Raw genomic sequence first — 17,032 nt, forward strand, 5'->3', positions numbered from 1 at the left:
GCCCTCACCAGAGGATCGTGTGCCATCTTTCTGAATTGTGCAGAAATTATTTCATACAAAACTACGATCGTACTAACTCCACCTCCCGCACTTGTCCCCGATACAAGTGGACTGCAACACCCCAGATAGCATCACATTTGACACGATATGAGACCTAACTTTTGTGTCAACAGTTGCTATCAAACCGCTTTTTTTTTTCGACAACAGTGCTTAGGCGAGTGTTGAAGGTCAGAGAAGATGGGGAGTTAGGTCTGGGGGCTTCAGCTCCTTGTGTTTGCACAGCGTCCCCTTCCAGCCTCCATGTTGATCACCAGAAGCCTTCCCACAGTACCCTGACGCTCGGATACATGTGGCCTCCAGACTCCTCACATCCTCCTCCCCTCTGTTGCTCCTGCTGTTCCTCTGAAAACATTGTGTCCCATGGCATGAGCAAACATGTGGGGCCAACTTCCCCACACACACACACACATACACCCACTCCCTACACACACACCGTGGCTTTGCAAAAAAGTCCCCCGGTGCCTCACAACCGGTGGAAAAAATCCAAGTTTGAACTCCGTCAGTGCCCCACTATTGCAATATTTAAGGGGTAATTGTGCTGCCGCAAATGGCTGAAGCTGCTATTGTAGTGTTTGGGTGTCAAAAGTGTGGCCCCCAGGGGCCATTTCTGGCCTGCAGCTTGTTTTGTTTTTTTTATTCTAAAGCATAGTGATGTAACTGTGAGGAACCCAATCCAATCCAATCCACTTTATTTATATAGCACATTTAAACAACAATAAAGTTTCCAAAGTGCTGCACAGCCATGTTAAAAACAATATTATGCTCCACCAATGACTGAATAAAACAAAAAATGAATAAAAATAAAACCAATAAAAACAATATAAAAACAAATATGATTTAAAACTATTTTAAAAGGTAAAATCAATTAAAACGGTAAAATAAAAATCAAAGTGTATAAAAAACACAGAGGACAACAGAGGACCACACAACTCACGTAGTGTTAAAAGCCAAAGAATAAAAGTGGGTCTTAAGACGAGACTTAAAACACTCCACTGTGGAAGCAGTTTGAACATGGAGCGGCAGAGTGTTCCAGAGCTTAGGGCCGACCACAGAGAAGGCCCTGTCTCCCCTGGTCTTAAGTCTGGTCTTGGGCACCACGAGCTGGAGCTGGCTCTCGGACCTCAGAGCGCGCGCAGGGATGTAAATTTGGATGAGGTCCGAGATATATTGAGGTGCCAGTCCATGTAAAAATTTAAAAACAAACAGCAATATTTTAAATTCAATTCTAAAATGAACAGGGAGCCTGTGCAAACTCTGAAGAATTGGCTGCCGTTTTGTTACCCGAAGATGCAAGAACCAGGAGAGCGAAGAGATGGTAAAATGAATTTTTAATCTCAAATGAAGCAGTCTGTTAAGGTGCTACTGGGGAAAGAGACGGCGCGGCAATGGGATGTCAAGTTCAATAGTTTTATTAAATACTTGATGAATACGTGGAGTGTGTATGCTACTATGTGTCTGCATGACTGACTATGTATGGAATTACCATATGTAAATACCGTGAGGTTTGTTGAGGTGCGTGTTGGATGTTCAGCGTCCAAATCCGAGTGGGGAAGAAGCCAGGGGAAGTCCAAGGTCCAGCGGGGGTCAAAGGCAGGAGAGGGGGTCCGAAAGTCCAAAGTTAGGTCGAGGATCCAGGAAGGCAAACAGCACTGTGGGAAGAGCGGGAGAAACAGGGATCAGGGGAACAAAAAGGCAACAAGGAAAACAGGCAACGAGCAGGATCAGGCGTCGACCGTTCTTATACTGCCGTCCTTTCATCCATGCCAGGTGTGTCAGTCGTGCTCCAACAGCAGAGGGCAGCACAGAGTGTGTGTGTGACACAACACAGTCTTGCAAAACAAAGGTTCCGAACAGAGTGTGTTATCATCGAGCACTGAGGAGTGCTCGAGACAAAGCGTAAATAGCATACATGTTGATCGGCAGCAGGTGTGGTCCAGCTGCCAGTCAACAGCAGGTGTGTGAACAAAAACAGCGCCCAACGGAACAAGCAGGAAGTGGAAACCAAAATAAGAGCACTGATAGGATGTGAATACAAAAACAAGGAAACAAACAGAAAAGAAGCGACCGATCGTCACGGTGTCAGATGTGTAAGATTGTAGTTTTTTGTTATTTTTACCTTTCACGTTCATATTTCACTGTATTTGGTGCATTTCTGTTACGTGTGGAGGTGTCGCAGCTTGCTGCGAGGTTCGTTCTCCCGGGATACAGACGGACCACTCTGGACAGGACGTGCAGGTAGGAACATGATTGATTCTTAGAAATCAAACAAGTACCAAAAACAGAAAACAAGCCAGAGGAAAAACGTGCCGATCGCACTGTACACTCGGGCTACCGCTTAGCCTCGGGTAGAAGACAAGGAATACTCACGTAACTGTAGCATGAAGCAAACAAAGAAGCCAGGCTGACTGACCGGCAAAGGCAGGCCTAAATAATGCTTGTGATTAGTGCTCGGTGAGCATCCTGAACACCAATCAGAGGCAGGTGGAAATAATGAACAACCACGGTAACTAAAGCAAACTCAAGGGTGCACAAAAACAGGAACTGAGGGAGTCCAAAACTGACAGAAAATATAAAACATGACCCGGACCACGGATCATAACAATTTCGCATGATTGTAAAATATGTCGATGGAGATGGGGTGTGTACATCATCAGGGTCCTGGTGGTTAAAATGGCACTAACTAGTGTGTATTTAATGATGGGTCTCAAAGCCAATTGTGGAGAAGGGATTATATTTTTAGGCCACGTTATAAAAATACTAAAATGATACATTTAATCCCAGCAGTTGTGTATGTTGTCAATATTCAGTGTTTTATCGTTCATAGTTAATATTGCAAATCCCACATTCTTTATTTTCATGTACATTCTGGCTGTCACATTCAGTTAAAAAAACATAAAATTCCATTCTGTTTTTTAAGGCGGTCTGTCATAACGTTTTTAGCATTCAATCAGACATCATCAGTGTTCCTAAAAGTAGATATATCGGCCCCCAGACACATTTTTTTTCTGTAATTGGCACCCCGAGTGTAAATAATTGCCAAGGCGTGATTTGAGATGAGGCAGCACGGTGGGAGAGGGGTTAGTGCGTCTGCCTCACAATACGAAGGTCCTGAGTAGTCCTGGGTTCAATCCCGGGCTCGGGATCTTTCTGTGTGGAGTTTACATGTTCTCCCCGTGACTGCGTGGGTTCCCTCCCACCTCCAAAAACATGCACCTGGGGATAGGTTGATTGGCAACACTAAATTGGCCCTAGTGTGTGAATGTGAGTGTGAATGTTGTCTGTCTATCTGTGTTGGCCCTGTGATGAGGTGGCGACTTGTCCAGGGTGTACCCTGCCTTCCGCCTGATTGTAGCTGAGATAGGCACAGGCGCCCCCGCGACCCCAAAGGGAATAAGTGTTAGAAAATGGATGGACGATTTAGGATGTTCCGGTTATCACCTGGAGTAGGCATTTTTGGTAACACTTTAGTATGGGGAACATGTTCACCATTAACTAGTTGCTTAATTAAGTAACAAAGACTTCATTTAGAGTCATTTCAACATTGAGGGAACATATAAGGGTTAGGGTTATGGTTAGGGTTAGGTTTAGGGTTAGGGTTACAAAAAGGTAATAATTCTGAGGTTATTGAGGGAAGTGTTATGTTCAGAGGGAAGGAGGCGACAACCAGGACAGAACTGCGGTTCTTTCAAGGTTTATTTTAAACCTTTGATAAATACGTGACATGTGTATGCTACTCTAAGTGAATGAGTGTGACTATGTGTAATATTAATAATGTAAATGTTACCAAGGGTTGTTGTCTGTGAGTGTTGGTTGTAATCTTTCGTCGAATCACGAGGGGCAAGACGAAGAGGCAGTTCGTGGACAGGCAATGGGTCGTGGGGAGGAACGAGGCAGTGTAGTCTGGGTCCGAGCAGGGAGATCGTGGATCGAGGAGGGCAGTCAGGCTTGATCACGGAAGGCAGGGGAGTCACTGTGAACACACAAAGGGACATGAACCAGGGATTATTGATTGACTACAGGCTTGTTGCTGCGCGGGTGTGCTGCGCTCAGCACGAGTGGGGACGAGTCTGAGTGCGCTGTCAAAGGAGCCGCATCTTGGCGCGCTGTCAGCAGAGGCGGCCGCAGCTCAAGCCGCCGAGGAAACGCGGGTTCGACTCCACGTCATGACAGGAAGACTCTTAGTTAATGGCTTACTGGTTGTATAATAAAGCCATGCAGAATAAGGCATTAATAAGTACTTAATAATGACTAATTAAGAGCCAATATGTTACTAATTTGCATGTTAATAAGCAACTAATTAATGGTGAATATGTTCCCCATATTAAAGTGTTACCGCATTTTTTTATTTTAAAGAGGATCTAGTACGCAAAACGGGCAGCAAGGTGGAACAGGTGTTCCACAGTACAAACGTCCTGGGTTCAAACCCCGGGCTCGGGGGTCTTCCTGTGTGGAGTTTGCATGTTCTCCCCATGACTGCGTGGGTTGATTGGCAACACTAAATTAGCCCTAGTGTGTGAATGTGAGCGTGAATGTTGTCTGTCTATCTGTGTTGGCCCTGCGATGAAGTGGCGACTTGTCCAGAGTGTACACCGCCTTCCACCCGAATGCAATCCTGAGATAGGCTCCAGCACCCCGCCGCTACCACGAAAGGGACAAGCAGTAGAAAGTGATTGGATGTATTCATCTGAGGTCAGCTAATAAAATATGCAAGGCTGGAAGTGATGGTCGAACAGGCATATAGCTCGGTTGGTAGAGTGGCCATGCCAGCAACTTGGGGGTTGCAGGTTCGATTCCCGCTTCCGCCATCCTAGTCACTGCCGTTGTGTCCTTAGGCAAGACACTTTACCCACCTGCTCCCAGTGCCACCCACACTGGTTTAAACGTAACCTAGATATTGGGTTTCACTATGTAAAGCGCTTTGAGTCACTGGAGAAAAGCGCTATATAAATATAATTCACTTCACTTCACTTCATCTTGTTGTCAAAGCCAAGCAAAAAGAAGACCCCATTTGTCCGCTGTGGTACCGTTCAAAACGCAAAAAAGACTAAAGGTTACTGTGACAGGTCTCCAGCCGTCATCGTGTGGGTTGTAGACACATTGTAACAGGTTTGACTCTGGTTTATTATTTCAATAAACTAATTTTCCTACCTGTCGGTCGCGCCAATTTCTAGCACGCCGTTTCTTCCTGCTCGTCGCGGCGCACCTTTCGGTGGCCGGTGGCTGCGTCTTCCACGGGGGCTCATCTTGTTCTGGGTCGACCTCGCCGCTCTCGTGGTCTTTGTTGCCGGTTGTCGTTTCCTCCCCTACTTCTGCCACAATTGCTCCTCCCTCTCCCCTTTTATGCTGCAGCAGAAAATGCAGGGATTGAGAGCAGGTGTGTTGTGTACACACCTGACTCTGATGGCTGCAGTGTCGCTCCAGGCGTGCCCCGCCTCTCCGCTCTGCTGCATGCCCCGCCTCCTGGCCGCCATCTTGGTCAGGACCGCTGTTTGTCTCTCCACAGCTACTTCCGATTTCCTCGGGAGGTAATCAAGAAGGCCGAAAGACGGCAAGATTTATAAAATTAACGACGACAGACGCACGAATTTGCAGTGATCTCTCCGTTAAAGGTTTGTTTGATATACTTTTAATGTTTACTATTTCCCATTTAAGTATTATCTTTGACATGTTTGTGTTTTTGGAGTCCTTAAAAAGTATTTGTGATACGTGTGTTTCGTAAAGCACCAACTCAGGGAAGCCGTGGCCATGCCAGCAACCTGAGGATTCCTGGTTCAATCCCCACCTTCTACCAACCTAGTCACGTCCGTTGTTTCCTTGAGCAAGACACTTCACCCTTGCTCCTGATGGGTTTTTTTTAGGGCCTCGCATGGCATCTCCCGCCATCAGTGTGTGAATGTGTATGTGGAACTAGTGTCAAAGCGCTTTGAGTACCTTGAAGGTAGAAAAGTGCTTTACAGGTATAACCCATTTACCATAACTCGGCGATTTTAAATCAAATAAAGCAAATGTGAGCAAACCTAGAAAAGTTAGGTTTTTTTACCAAAGGCTACTCACAAGGATAGATGCATAGTTAGATCATGAAATACAACCTCGCCCGAGAAATAACGAGAGTCTGGATACTGTGAGAATGCGACATTTTTAAGTGTTTTAGCTATTAGCAAAACAATACTGTTATTGTTTGATTATTGTTAGTATAGAGGTGTAACAATACATTTCGGACCGGTTTAAAATCAGATAAAATCATAAATTCATACAAGATGTATGAGTAGGTCAGGACCCCCATCAGTTTGGGGGTCTTCGGCCTGAAAAACATTGAAGACCCCTGTTTGATATCATATGGCAAGGTGACTAACAGATTGTGGAGAGGCGCGCAGGGCACACCGTAGCCCAGCCCAAGATGGCGGCGAGGAGGCGTGGCCGGCAGTCCCACAGCGAGGCAGGGCACACCGTAGCTCAACCCAAGATGGCGGCGAGGAGGTGTGGCCGGCAGTCCGACAGCGAGGCAGGGCATGCCGGAGCCCGGAACAAGATGGCGGCGAGGAGGCGTGGTCAACAGTCCCACAGCGAAGCAGGGAACACCGTAGCCCACTCCAAGATGGCGGCGAGGAGTTGTGGCCGGCAGTCCGACAGCGAGGCAGGGCATGCCTGAGCCCGGAACAAGATGGCGGCGAGGAGGCGTGGCCGACAGTCCCACAGCGAAGCAGGGAACACCGTAGCCCAGCCCAAGATGGCGGCGAGGAGTTGTGGCCGGCAGTCCGACAGCGAGGCAGGGCATGTCGGAGCCCGGAACAAGATGGCGGCGAGGAGGCGTGGCCCGCAGTACAACAGCGAGGCAGGGCATACCGTAACCTGGCCCAAGATGGCGGCGAGGGGGCGTGGACGGCGAACGAGCGGGAGTGACCTAGCAATCAAAATCAGGTGCGTGGATCGCGCACCTGGGGACAATTGAGTAATCCTCTTGCACTGTATAGAAGGGCGACAGCCTTGAACGTCAGGGAGAGCGGAGAAGGAGCCAGAGGGAAGCTGACGCTGAGAGAGAGAGAGACTGAGAGCACAAGAGAGGCGACGATGCCCGTAGCAGAAAAGCAAGCGGAAGAGCGAGCAGCAGACGGAGCAGCTGAAAAGCAGTCTTTATTGAAAAATAAAGAAGTCTAAACATGCCGCCGCTATGTCCTTCCTTGACGGTCCTTGGAACCCGCACGGCGGCTTGAGAAGTCTGTCACACAGATATTTAAGTATTTATTCATTTTGCATGATCAGATAATATTCAAGTCTCAAACATATGCAATTGCATGCACTGCATTCAAAATGGAAAAAAGAACACATACGTTCAGCCAGAATGATTATTTATTTCCATCCTCCTGCAGACCACATTAAACGACGTCGCGGGCCATTTCAGAAAGTGTCCCCACCCTGGCTTTTAAGTCATCACGGCTCACCCTGGCCCTATTCATAATCAATCGCGGCTCGCTTTGAAGCATTTTTAACTGCTCTTAAGATGCGCGGAAATAGAGGCTGGATGTTACAAAGTGTCCTGGTGAATAGTAAACGCTGTCCAAGAGGGCGGCGATCGAGGCTAACTGGCCATCTTTCTTCCTCCTGCCAGATGCAAAAAGCCAGATGATTGCTTTCTAAACATACTTTACATTTTTACTACCGTATTTTTTGGACTAGAACAGGACATATCTTTATTGCTATTGTACAATGTACAATGATAGCGAAACTAATTTAGTGCAAATTCATAATAACAAAAAAAAAACATAGATAAAAATACATAAAAATACCAAGCACACAGCTCACATGCACAGTCATTCTTGTCTTGTGTTCAACAACACTATTGCTCTCGCGTACAAAGTGTTCTTAAGTCTGTTTGTCTGGCATTTTATTGTTCTGACTATGTAATGACTATAAGGCACACTTAAAATCATTTCATTTTTTTCAAAAACTCAACAGTGCACCTTATAAGCCTGTGCGCCTAATGTACGGAATCATTTTGGTTGTGCTTACCGACCTCGAAGCTATTTTATTGGGTACATGGTGAAATGATAAGTGTGACCAGTAGATGGCAGTCACACATAGGAGATACGTTTATCCATCCATCCATTTTCGACCACTAGTCCCGTTCGGGATTGAGGGGGTGCTGGAGCCTATCTCAGCTGCTTGTGGCGGAAGGCGGGGTACACCCTGGACAAGTCGCCACCTCATTGCAGGGCCAAGACAGATAGACGGACAACATTCACACATTAGTGCCAATTTTTAGTGTTGCCAATCATCCTATCCCTAGGTGCATGTCTTTAGATAAGTGTAGACTGCAATTTACTCAAGTAAACGCCAAAATTGTATATTTTCCAATGAGAACATGGAATATTACACAGTGCTCAAAAATATATCAAAATGTTTTAGTACGACTTTGGTAAGCAATGAAGCCATACAGTAGGAGTATTATTATGGTGTGTGTATAAGGTAAGACATATTAACTGGCGTTTGTTTTGCACTATTATGCAAAAGCAACTTTTCTGACCTTCTGGTGCCAGATGATCTGTATTTGGGATCTGCATAAGTCCTAAAAATTTGCGCGCCTCAGCCTTTGTAGTCCGTGCTGACAACATAGTCGATAAACTTCTTCTTTTTCTCTATCTTCTTGCTATGGGACATTCATCCTCAGCTTTGGCCATTCCTAATATAAAATAGTGTAAAGTTCTTACTTATATCTGTCAGTAAACTCGCCATGAAAGCACTAAAACATACCGGTGTAGTTAGTTTACATTATTCACCCGAGGACCTTTAGTTATTAGAGTGTTCCGGTCGGACGGTTTTTCATGGGACATATTTCCGGTGTTGCTGTTTCTGGATGAGGAGATGCTGCTCTGTTATTGATTGGAGTAACGTCTGAATGTTCCTAAAGCAGTTAGCTCCATCATTTGTCACTTCTTCCACTCCCATCCTTGCACGCTACACCGCTACAACAAAAATGACGGGGAGAAGACGCTGCCGAAGATGAGCCACGTAAGTATGACCGCCCACAAAACGGCGCATCCGGAAGCGACTGTCAGAAAGCGGCTTAAAGATGATCTTTAAAACATGATCTATGCAACATTTTGACCAAAGAACCACCATTACATGTTATGTAGACCACAAGGAAGTGTTTTATATTTACAAAAAAAATAATAATAATATGACCCCTTTAATGCGCCCTATAATTCAGTGCGCCTTATATTTAAAACAGTTAGCGCCATTGTTTGACACTTCCACTCCCGTCCTTGCACGCTACACCGCTACAACAAAGATGACGGGGAGAAGACGCTGCCGAAGGTGAGCCACGTAAATAAGACCGCCCACAAAACGGCGCATCCAGAAGCGGCTTAAAGATCATCTTTAAAACATGATCCATGCAACATTTTGACCAAATAACCACCATTACATGTTATGTAGACCACAAGGAAGTGTTTTACATTTGGAAAAAAAATATTAATATGACCCCTTCAATGTGCCCTATAATCCGGTGCGCCTTATAAATGAAAATAGACCTGACTAGACCCGCTCATCGGCAGTGTGCCTAATAATTCGGTGCGTCCTATGGTCTGGAAAATACGGTACATCAAAAATAGCAGTTTGTCTTTATAAATACTACGTAAGTAAAAAAACATCTTGCAACATAGTAGTACTAGTAGTATTTAGTCTAATAGAATAGTAAAAGTAATGTGTATATATATACGAGTAAACCACAGAGGGATAAGGCCCCCTTTCTGTTTTCTTTGCTCTCTCTCCCATGAACGCTGGATGTTGACGTCACAGCATCGAACCTGCGCTCCAACGAGGTGCTGACAGCATTATTGACGCCCGCTGCTTCAGTCTTCCTTTGCGTTTAAAACGTATCCTGACTCTTTGCTCTCATGTCACCTGTCCTTCTACTGGTCTGTACTATCCAGGTATTGATGTAGGAGGACTCTTCAGAATTTCTTCACCTAGATTGTAAAAGGGACAAGGACTAGGACTAGAGCTGTCCTAACTGGTCCTGAGCATGAAGTGATGAAACCTGCAATACAGCTTCTGGGAAAACCTGCCCAAGACTACAAAACCCAAAACCAGTGAAGTTGGCACGTTGTGTAAATCCTAGATAAAAATAGAATACTATATATATATATATATATATATATATATATATATATATATATATATATACACACATATATATATCTTGATTGGATTATCCTCTCTGAGCTGCAACCTTATCGTGGTAGAGGAGTTTGCGTGTCCCAATGATCCTAGGAGCTATGTTGTCCGGGGGCATAAAGCCCCCTGGTAGGGTCTCCCAAGGCAAACAGGTTCTAGGTGAGGGATCAGACAAAGAGCAGCTCAAAGACCTTTATGAAGAAGAAACATCATGGACCCAGATTTCCCTCGCCCGGACGCGGGTCACCGGGGCCCCCCTCTGGAGCCAGGCCCGGAGGTGGGGCACGATGGCGAGCGCCTGGTGGCCGGGCCTGTTCCCATGGGGCCCGGCCGGGCACAGCCCGAAGAGGCAACGTGGGTCACCCCTCCAATGGGCTCACCACCCATAGCAGGGGCCATAGAGGTCGGGTGCATTGTGAGCTGGGCGACAGCCGAAGGCAGGGCACTTGGCGGTCCGATCCTCGGCTACAGAAGCTAGCTCTTGGGACGTGGAACGTCACGTCACTGGGGGGGAAAGAGCCTGAGCTAGTGCGCGAAGTCGAGAAATTCCGGCTGGATATAGTCGGACTCACTTCGACGCACAGCAAGGGCTCTGGAACCACTTCTCTCGAGAGGGATTGGACCCTCTTCCACTCTGGCGTTGCCGGCAGTGAGAGGCGACGGGCTGGGGTGGCAATTCTTGTTTCCCCCCGGCTCAAAGCCTGTACGTTGGAGTTCAACCCGGTGGACGAAAGGGTAGCCTCCCTCCGCCTTCGGGTGGGGGGACGGGTCCTGACTGTTGTTTGTGCTTATGCACCAAACAGCAGTTCAGAGTACCCACCCTTTTTGGGAGCGCTCGAGGGAGTACTGGAAAGTGCTCCCCCGGGTGATTCCCTTGTCCTACTGGGAGACTTCAACGCTCATGTTGGCAACGACAGTGAAACCTGGAGAGGCGTGATTGGGAAGAATGGCCGCCCGGATCTGAACCCGAGTGGTGTTTTGTTATTGGACTTTTGTGCTCGTCACAGTTTGTCCATAACAAACACCATGTTCAAACATAAGGGTGTCCATATGTGCACTTGGCACCAGGACACCCTAGGCCGCAGTTCCATGATCGACTTTGTAGTTGTGTCATCGGATTTGCGGCCTCATGTTATGGACACTCGGGTGAAGAGAGGGGCGGAGCTTTCTACCGATCACCACCTGGTGGTGAGTTGGCTGCGATGGTGGGGGAGGATGCCGGACAGACCTGGGAGGCCCAAACGCATTGTGAGGGTCTGCTGGGAACGTCTGGCAGAGTCTCCTGTCAGACAAAGTTTCAATTCCCACCTCCGGAAGAATTTTGAACATGTCACGAGGGAGGTGCTGGACATTGAGTCCGAGTGGACCATGTTCCGCACCTCTATTGTCGAGGCGGCAGATCGGAGCTGTGGCCGCAAGGTAGTTGGTGCCTGTCGTGGCGGAAATCCTAAAACCCCTTGGTGGACACCAGCGGTGAGGGATGCCGTCAAGCTGAAGAAGGAGTCCTATCGGGTCCTTTTGGCTCATAGGACTCCGGAGGCAGTGGACAGGTACCGACAGGCCAAGCGGTGTGCAGCTTCAGCGGTCGCGGAGGCAAAAACTCGGACATGGGAAGAGTTCGGGGAAGCCATGGAAAACGACTTCCGGACGGCTTCGAAGCGATTCTGGACCACCGTCCGCCGCCTCAGGAAGGGGAAGCAGTGCACTATCAACACCGTGTATGGTGCGGATGGTGTTCTGCTGACCTCGACTGCGGATGTTGTGGATAGGTGGAAGGAATACTTCGAAGACCTCCTCAATCCCACCAACACGTCTTCCTATGAGGAAGCAGTGCCTGAGGAATCTGTGGTGGTCTCTCCTATTTCTGGGGCTGAGGTCGCTGAGGTAGTTAAAAAGCTCCTCGGTGGCAAGGCCCCAGGGGTGGACGAGATCCGCCCGGAGTTCCTTAAGGCTCTGGATGCTGTGGGGCTGTCTTGGTTGACAAGACTTTGCAGCATCGCGTGGACATCGGGGGCGGTACCTCTGGATTGGCAGACTGGGGTGGTGGTTCCTCTCTTTAAGAAGGGGGACCGGAGGGTGTGTTCCAACTGTCGTGGGATCACACTCCTCAGCCTTCCCGGTAAGGTTTATTCAGGTGTACTGGAGAGGAGGCTACGTCGGATAGTCGAACCTCGGATTCAGGAGGAACAGTGTGGTTTTCGTCCTGGTCGTGGAACTGTGGACCAGCTCTATACTCTCGGCAGGGTTCTTGAGGGTGCATGGGAGTTTGCCCAACCAGTCTACATGTGCTTTGTGGACTTGGAGAAGGCATTCGACCATGTCCCTCGGGAAGTCCTGTGGGGAGTGCTCAGAGAGTATGGGGTATCGGACTGTCTTATTGTGGCGGTCCGTTCCCTGTACGATCAGTGCCAGAGCTTGGTCCGCATTGCCGGCAGTAAGTCGAACACATTTCCAGTGAGGGTTGGACTCCGCCAAGGCTGTCCTTTGTCACCGATTCTGTTCATAACTTTTATGGACAGAATTTCTAGGCGCAGTCAAGGCGTTGAGGGGTTCCGGTTTGGTAACCGCAGGATCAGGTCTCTGCTTTTTGCAGATGATTTGGTCCTGATGGTTTCATCTGACCGGGATCTTCAGCTCTCGCTGGATCGTTTCGCAGCCAAGTGTGAAGCGACCGGAATGAAAATCAGCACCTCCAAGTCCGAGTCCATGGTTCTCGCCCGGAAAAGGGTGGAGTGCCATTTCCGGGTTGGGGAGGAGACCCTGCCCCAAGTGGAGGAGTTCAAGTACCTAGGAGTCTTGTTCACGAGTGAGGGAAGAGTGGATCGTGAGATCGACAGGCGGATCGGTGCGGCGTCTTCAGTAATGCGGACGTTGTACCGGTCCGTTGTGGTGAAGAAGGAGCTGAGCCGGAAGGCAAAGCTCTCAATTTACCGGTCGATCTACGTTCCCATCCTCACCTATGGTCATGAGCTTTGGGTCATGACCGAAAGGATAAGATCACGGGTACAAGCGGCCGAAATGAGTTTCCTCCGCCGTGTGGCGGGGCTCTCCCTTAGAGATAGGGTGAGAAGCTCCGCCATCCAGGAGGAACTCAAAGTAAAGCCGCTGCTCCTTCACATCGAGAGGAGCCAGATGAGGTGGTTCGGGCATCTGGTCAGGATGCCACCCGAACGCCTCCCTAGGGAGGTGTTTAGGGCACGTCCAACCGGTAGGAGGCCACGGGGAAGACCCAGGACACGTTGGGAAGACTATGTCTCCCGGCTGGCCTGGGAACGCCTCGGGATCCCCCGGGAAGAGCTAGACGAAGTGGCTGGGGAGAGGGAAGTCTGGGTTTCCCTGCTTAGGCTGTTGCCCCCGCGACCCGACCTCGGATAAGCGGAAGATGATGGATGGATGGATGGATGGATTATCCAGAGAATAGTGATCGATACCGTTGTAGAGCGCAATATGTATGTGTGGGAATAATCACAAGACTACTTCATCTCTACAGAACTGTTTCATGAGGGGTTCCCTCAATCATCAGGAGAAAATCTCCTGATGATTGGCATATATATATATATATATATATATATATATATATATATATATATACACATTAGTTATTCAGTTAATTATATTTATATAGCTCTTTTCTCTAGTGACTCAAAGCACTTTACATAGTGAAACCCAATATCTAAGTTACATTTTAAACCAGTGTGGGTGGCACTGGGAGCAGGCGGGTAAAGTGTCTTGCCCAAGGACACAACGGCAGTGACTAGGATGACGGAAGTGGGAATCGAACCTGCAACCCTCAAGTTGCTGGCACGGCCACTCTACCAACCGAGCTATGCCGCCCCACATATGTATATATATATATACATATGTGTATATATATATATACAAATATACAAATGTATATATATATATATATATATACATATGTATGTATACATATATGTATATATATATACTTATGTATATATATATATGTATACATACATATATATGTATGTATATATATATATATGTATGTATATATATATATATATATATATATATATATATATATATATATATATATATATATATATATATATATATATATATATATATACATATATATGTATATATATATATATATATATATATATATATATATATATATATATATATATATATATATATATATATATATATATACATATATATGTATATATTTAATATGTATACAGTATACAGCCCGGCCCCCGGCAACATTTTTTCCACCCAATGCGGCCCCCGAGTCAAAATGTTTGGGGACCCCTGACTAACACTATTCCTTGGGCGTTAGTGTTTTCCTGCCAACACCTTCCTGTCCCCTCTACTTTACATGTCTTTCAAAGAAGTGAGTAATTTTTTTTTTTTTTGTACTTTATTTTTAGCTTGTAATATACGGTGGTTGTACGTGTAAGCTCAGAGAAAATAGTGGCATGTAAGAAGTTCAAGGCAGCTGCCAACATCTGCAGCCGCGGTTTGGCTTTTTAATTACGAGGCCCAGCGACCGGAGCGGGCTGCACGCTGCAGCAAAGATGGCGGGCGGGTGGTGTTGGTCTGGCGGGCCGCATATTTTCCCCGAGCGCCTCTCTGCTCGGACATGTGGCCTCAATGATAGCGTCCAGAGGGCGTGTTCTCCCGCTCCTATGAAATATTAAATCCGGCTGCGGGCGGACCACCTGCAAGCGAGCGTGGCGTGCGCAGCGAGCTGGGAGAGCGCGGAGGTCGCCGCCTCAGCGACACACACACAGCACACACCATGACTCGCACACATGCACACGAACGTACACCATTGTAAAGCGTGGAAACATTGAAGGCCCGACACCATGACAACATCCTAAAGACGGCAGGGCTAGCTTGTAGCGTCCAAAGCAGCGAACAAGAGAGACATAAAAGTAGTTTGCTAAAAAGGGAAGAAGGAGTCCATGAAAAAACTTTTTTGTTAGAAAGGCAGCCAAAAAGGACGGGGGCTCGGTGTCCCTTTTCAGAGCCTCGTCCATTTAATGTCTCTCAACCCCCCCTCGAGGCATGCCTGCATGTCCAGATGTGCAGCTGTTTTTGTGGTGCAGCTGGAACTGCACTCACCCAGCACGGCCACAGGGGGCGACATTTTCAAGCAAGACGCCTTGCCCTTCACCCATTTTCGGTCCAAATTTGTGTATAATTATCTTATTTCAAGATATACATTAGTAAGATCAATGACTATTTATGGGTGTTTGGGGGCATTTTATGATTATATTGTTTAATTTGCTCAAAGTAGAAGAATTATGTTATGTCATTTGTTTAATCCAGTGGTTCTCAAATGGGGGTACGAGTACCCCTGGGGGTACTTGAAGGTATTCCAAGGGGTACGTGAGATTTTTTTTTTAAATATTCTAAAAAAAATAGCAACAATCAAAAAATCCTTTATAAATATATTTATTGAATAATACTTCAACAAAATATGAATGGAAGTTAATAAACTGTGAAAAGAAATGCGACAATGTAATATTCAGAGTTGACAGCTAGATTTTTTTGTGGACATGTTCCATAAATATTGATGTTAAAGATTTGTTTTTTTGTGGAGAAATGTTTAGAATGAAGTTGATGAATCCAGATGGATCTCTATTACAATCCCCAAAGAGGGAACTTTAGGTTGATGATTACTTCTATGTGTAGAAATCTTTATTTATAATTGAATCACTTGTTTATTTTTCACCAATGTTTAGTTATGTTTGTCTTTTTTCCAAATAGTTAAAGAAATACCACTACAAATGAGTAAAATGTTTGCGCTGTTTGTGCAGCCCTTTGAGACACTAGTGATTTAGGGCTATATAAGTAAACAATGATTGATTGATTGATTGAATAAATCAGAAACTGATGACATAGGCTGTATTTTACTTCTTTAGCTCTTTTTTTCAACCAAAAATGCTTTGGGGTCCTTGAATAAAAAAATGTTCACAGGGGTTGCATTACTGAAAAAGGGTTTAGAACCACTGGATTGATCTATCTTTCCTACATCATAATAAGATAACCTCATTCTGAATAATAAGTAATCGTACTGTATTGTATTTGCACAATGCAGACTATTCGATGGGCAACAGCGACATCATGTGGATTTTGTTAGTAATTGCAAGAACAAGACTGCTAACAAAACCATGATACTGTAGAGCAGTGGTTCTCAACCTTTTTTCAGTGATGTACCCCCTGTGAACATTTTTTAAATTCAAGTACCCCCTAATCAAAGGAAAGTATTTTTGGTTGAAATAAAGAAATAAAGAAGTAAAATACAGCACTATGTCATCAGTTTCTGATTTATTAAATTGTATGACAGTGCAAAATATTGCTCATTTGTAGTGGTCTTTCTTGAACTATTTGGAAAAAAGATAAACATAACTAAAAACTTGTTGAAAAATAAACAAGTGATTCAGTTATAAATCAAGATTTTCACACACAGAAGTAATCATCAACTTAAAGTGCCCTCTTTGGGGATTGTAATAGAGATCCATCTGGATTTGTGAACTTCATTCTAAACATTTCTTCACAAAAAAATAAATCTTTAACATTAATATTTATGGAACATATCCACAAAAAATCTAGCTGTCAACACTGAATATTGCATTGTTGCATTTCTTTTCACGGTTGATGAACTTACATTCATATTTTGTTGAAGTATTATTCAATAAATATATTTATAAAGGATTTTTGAATTGTTGCTATTTTTTAGAATATTTAAAAAAAAAATCACGTACCCCTTGGCATACCTTTAAGTACCCCCAGGGGTACTCTTACCCCCATTTGAGAACTA

Source organism: Nerophis ophidion, linkage group LG03 (assembly GCF_033978795.1).
Source record: "Nerophis ophidion isolate RoL-2023_Sa linkage group LG03, RoL_Noph_v1.0, whole genome shotgun sequence".
Taxonomy (NCBI): Eukaryota; Metazoa; Chordata; class Actinopteri; order Syngnathiformes; family Syngnathidae; genus Nerophis; species Nerophis ophidion.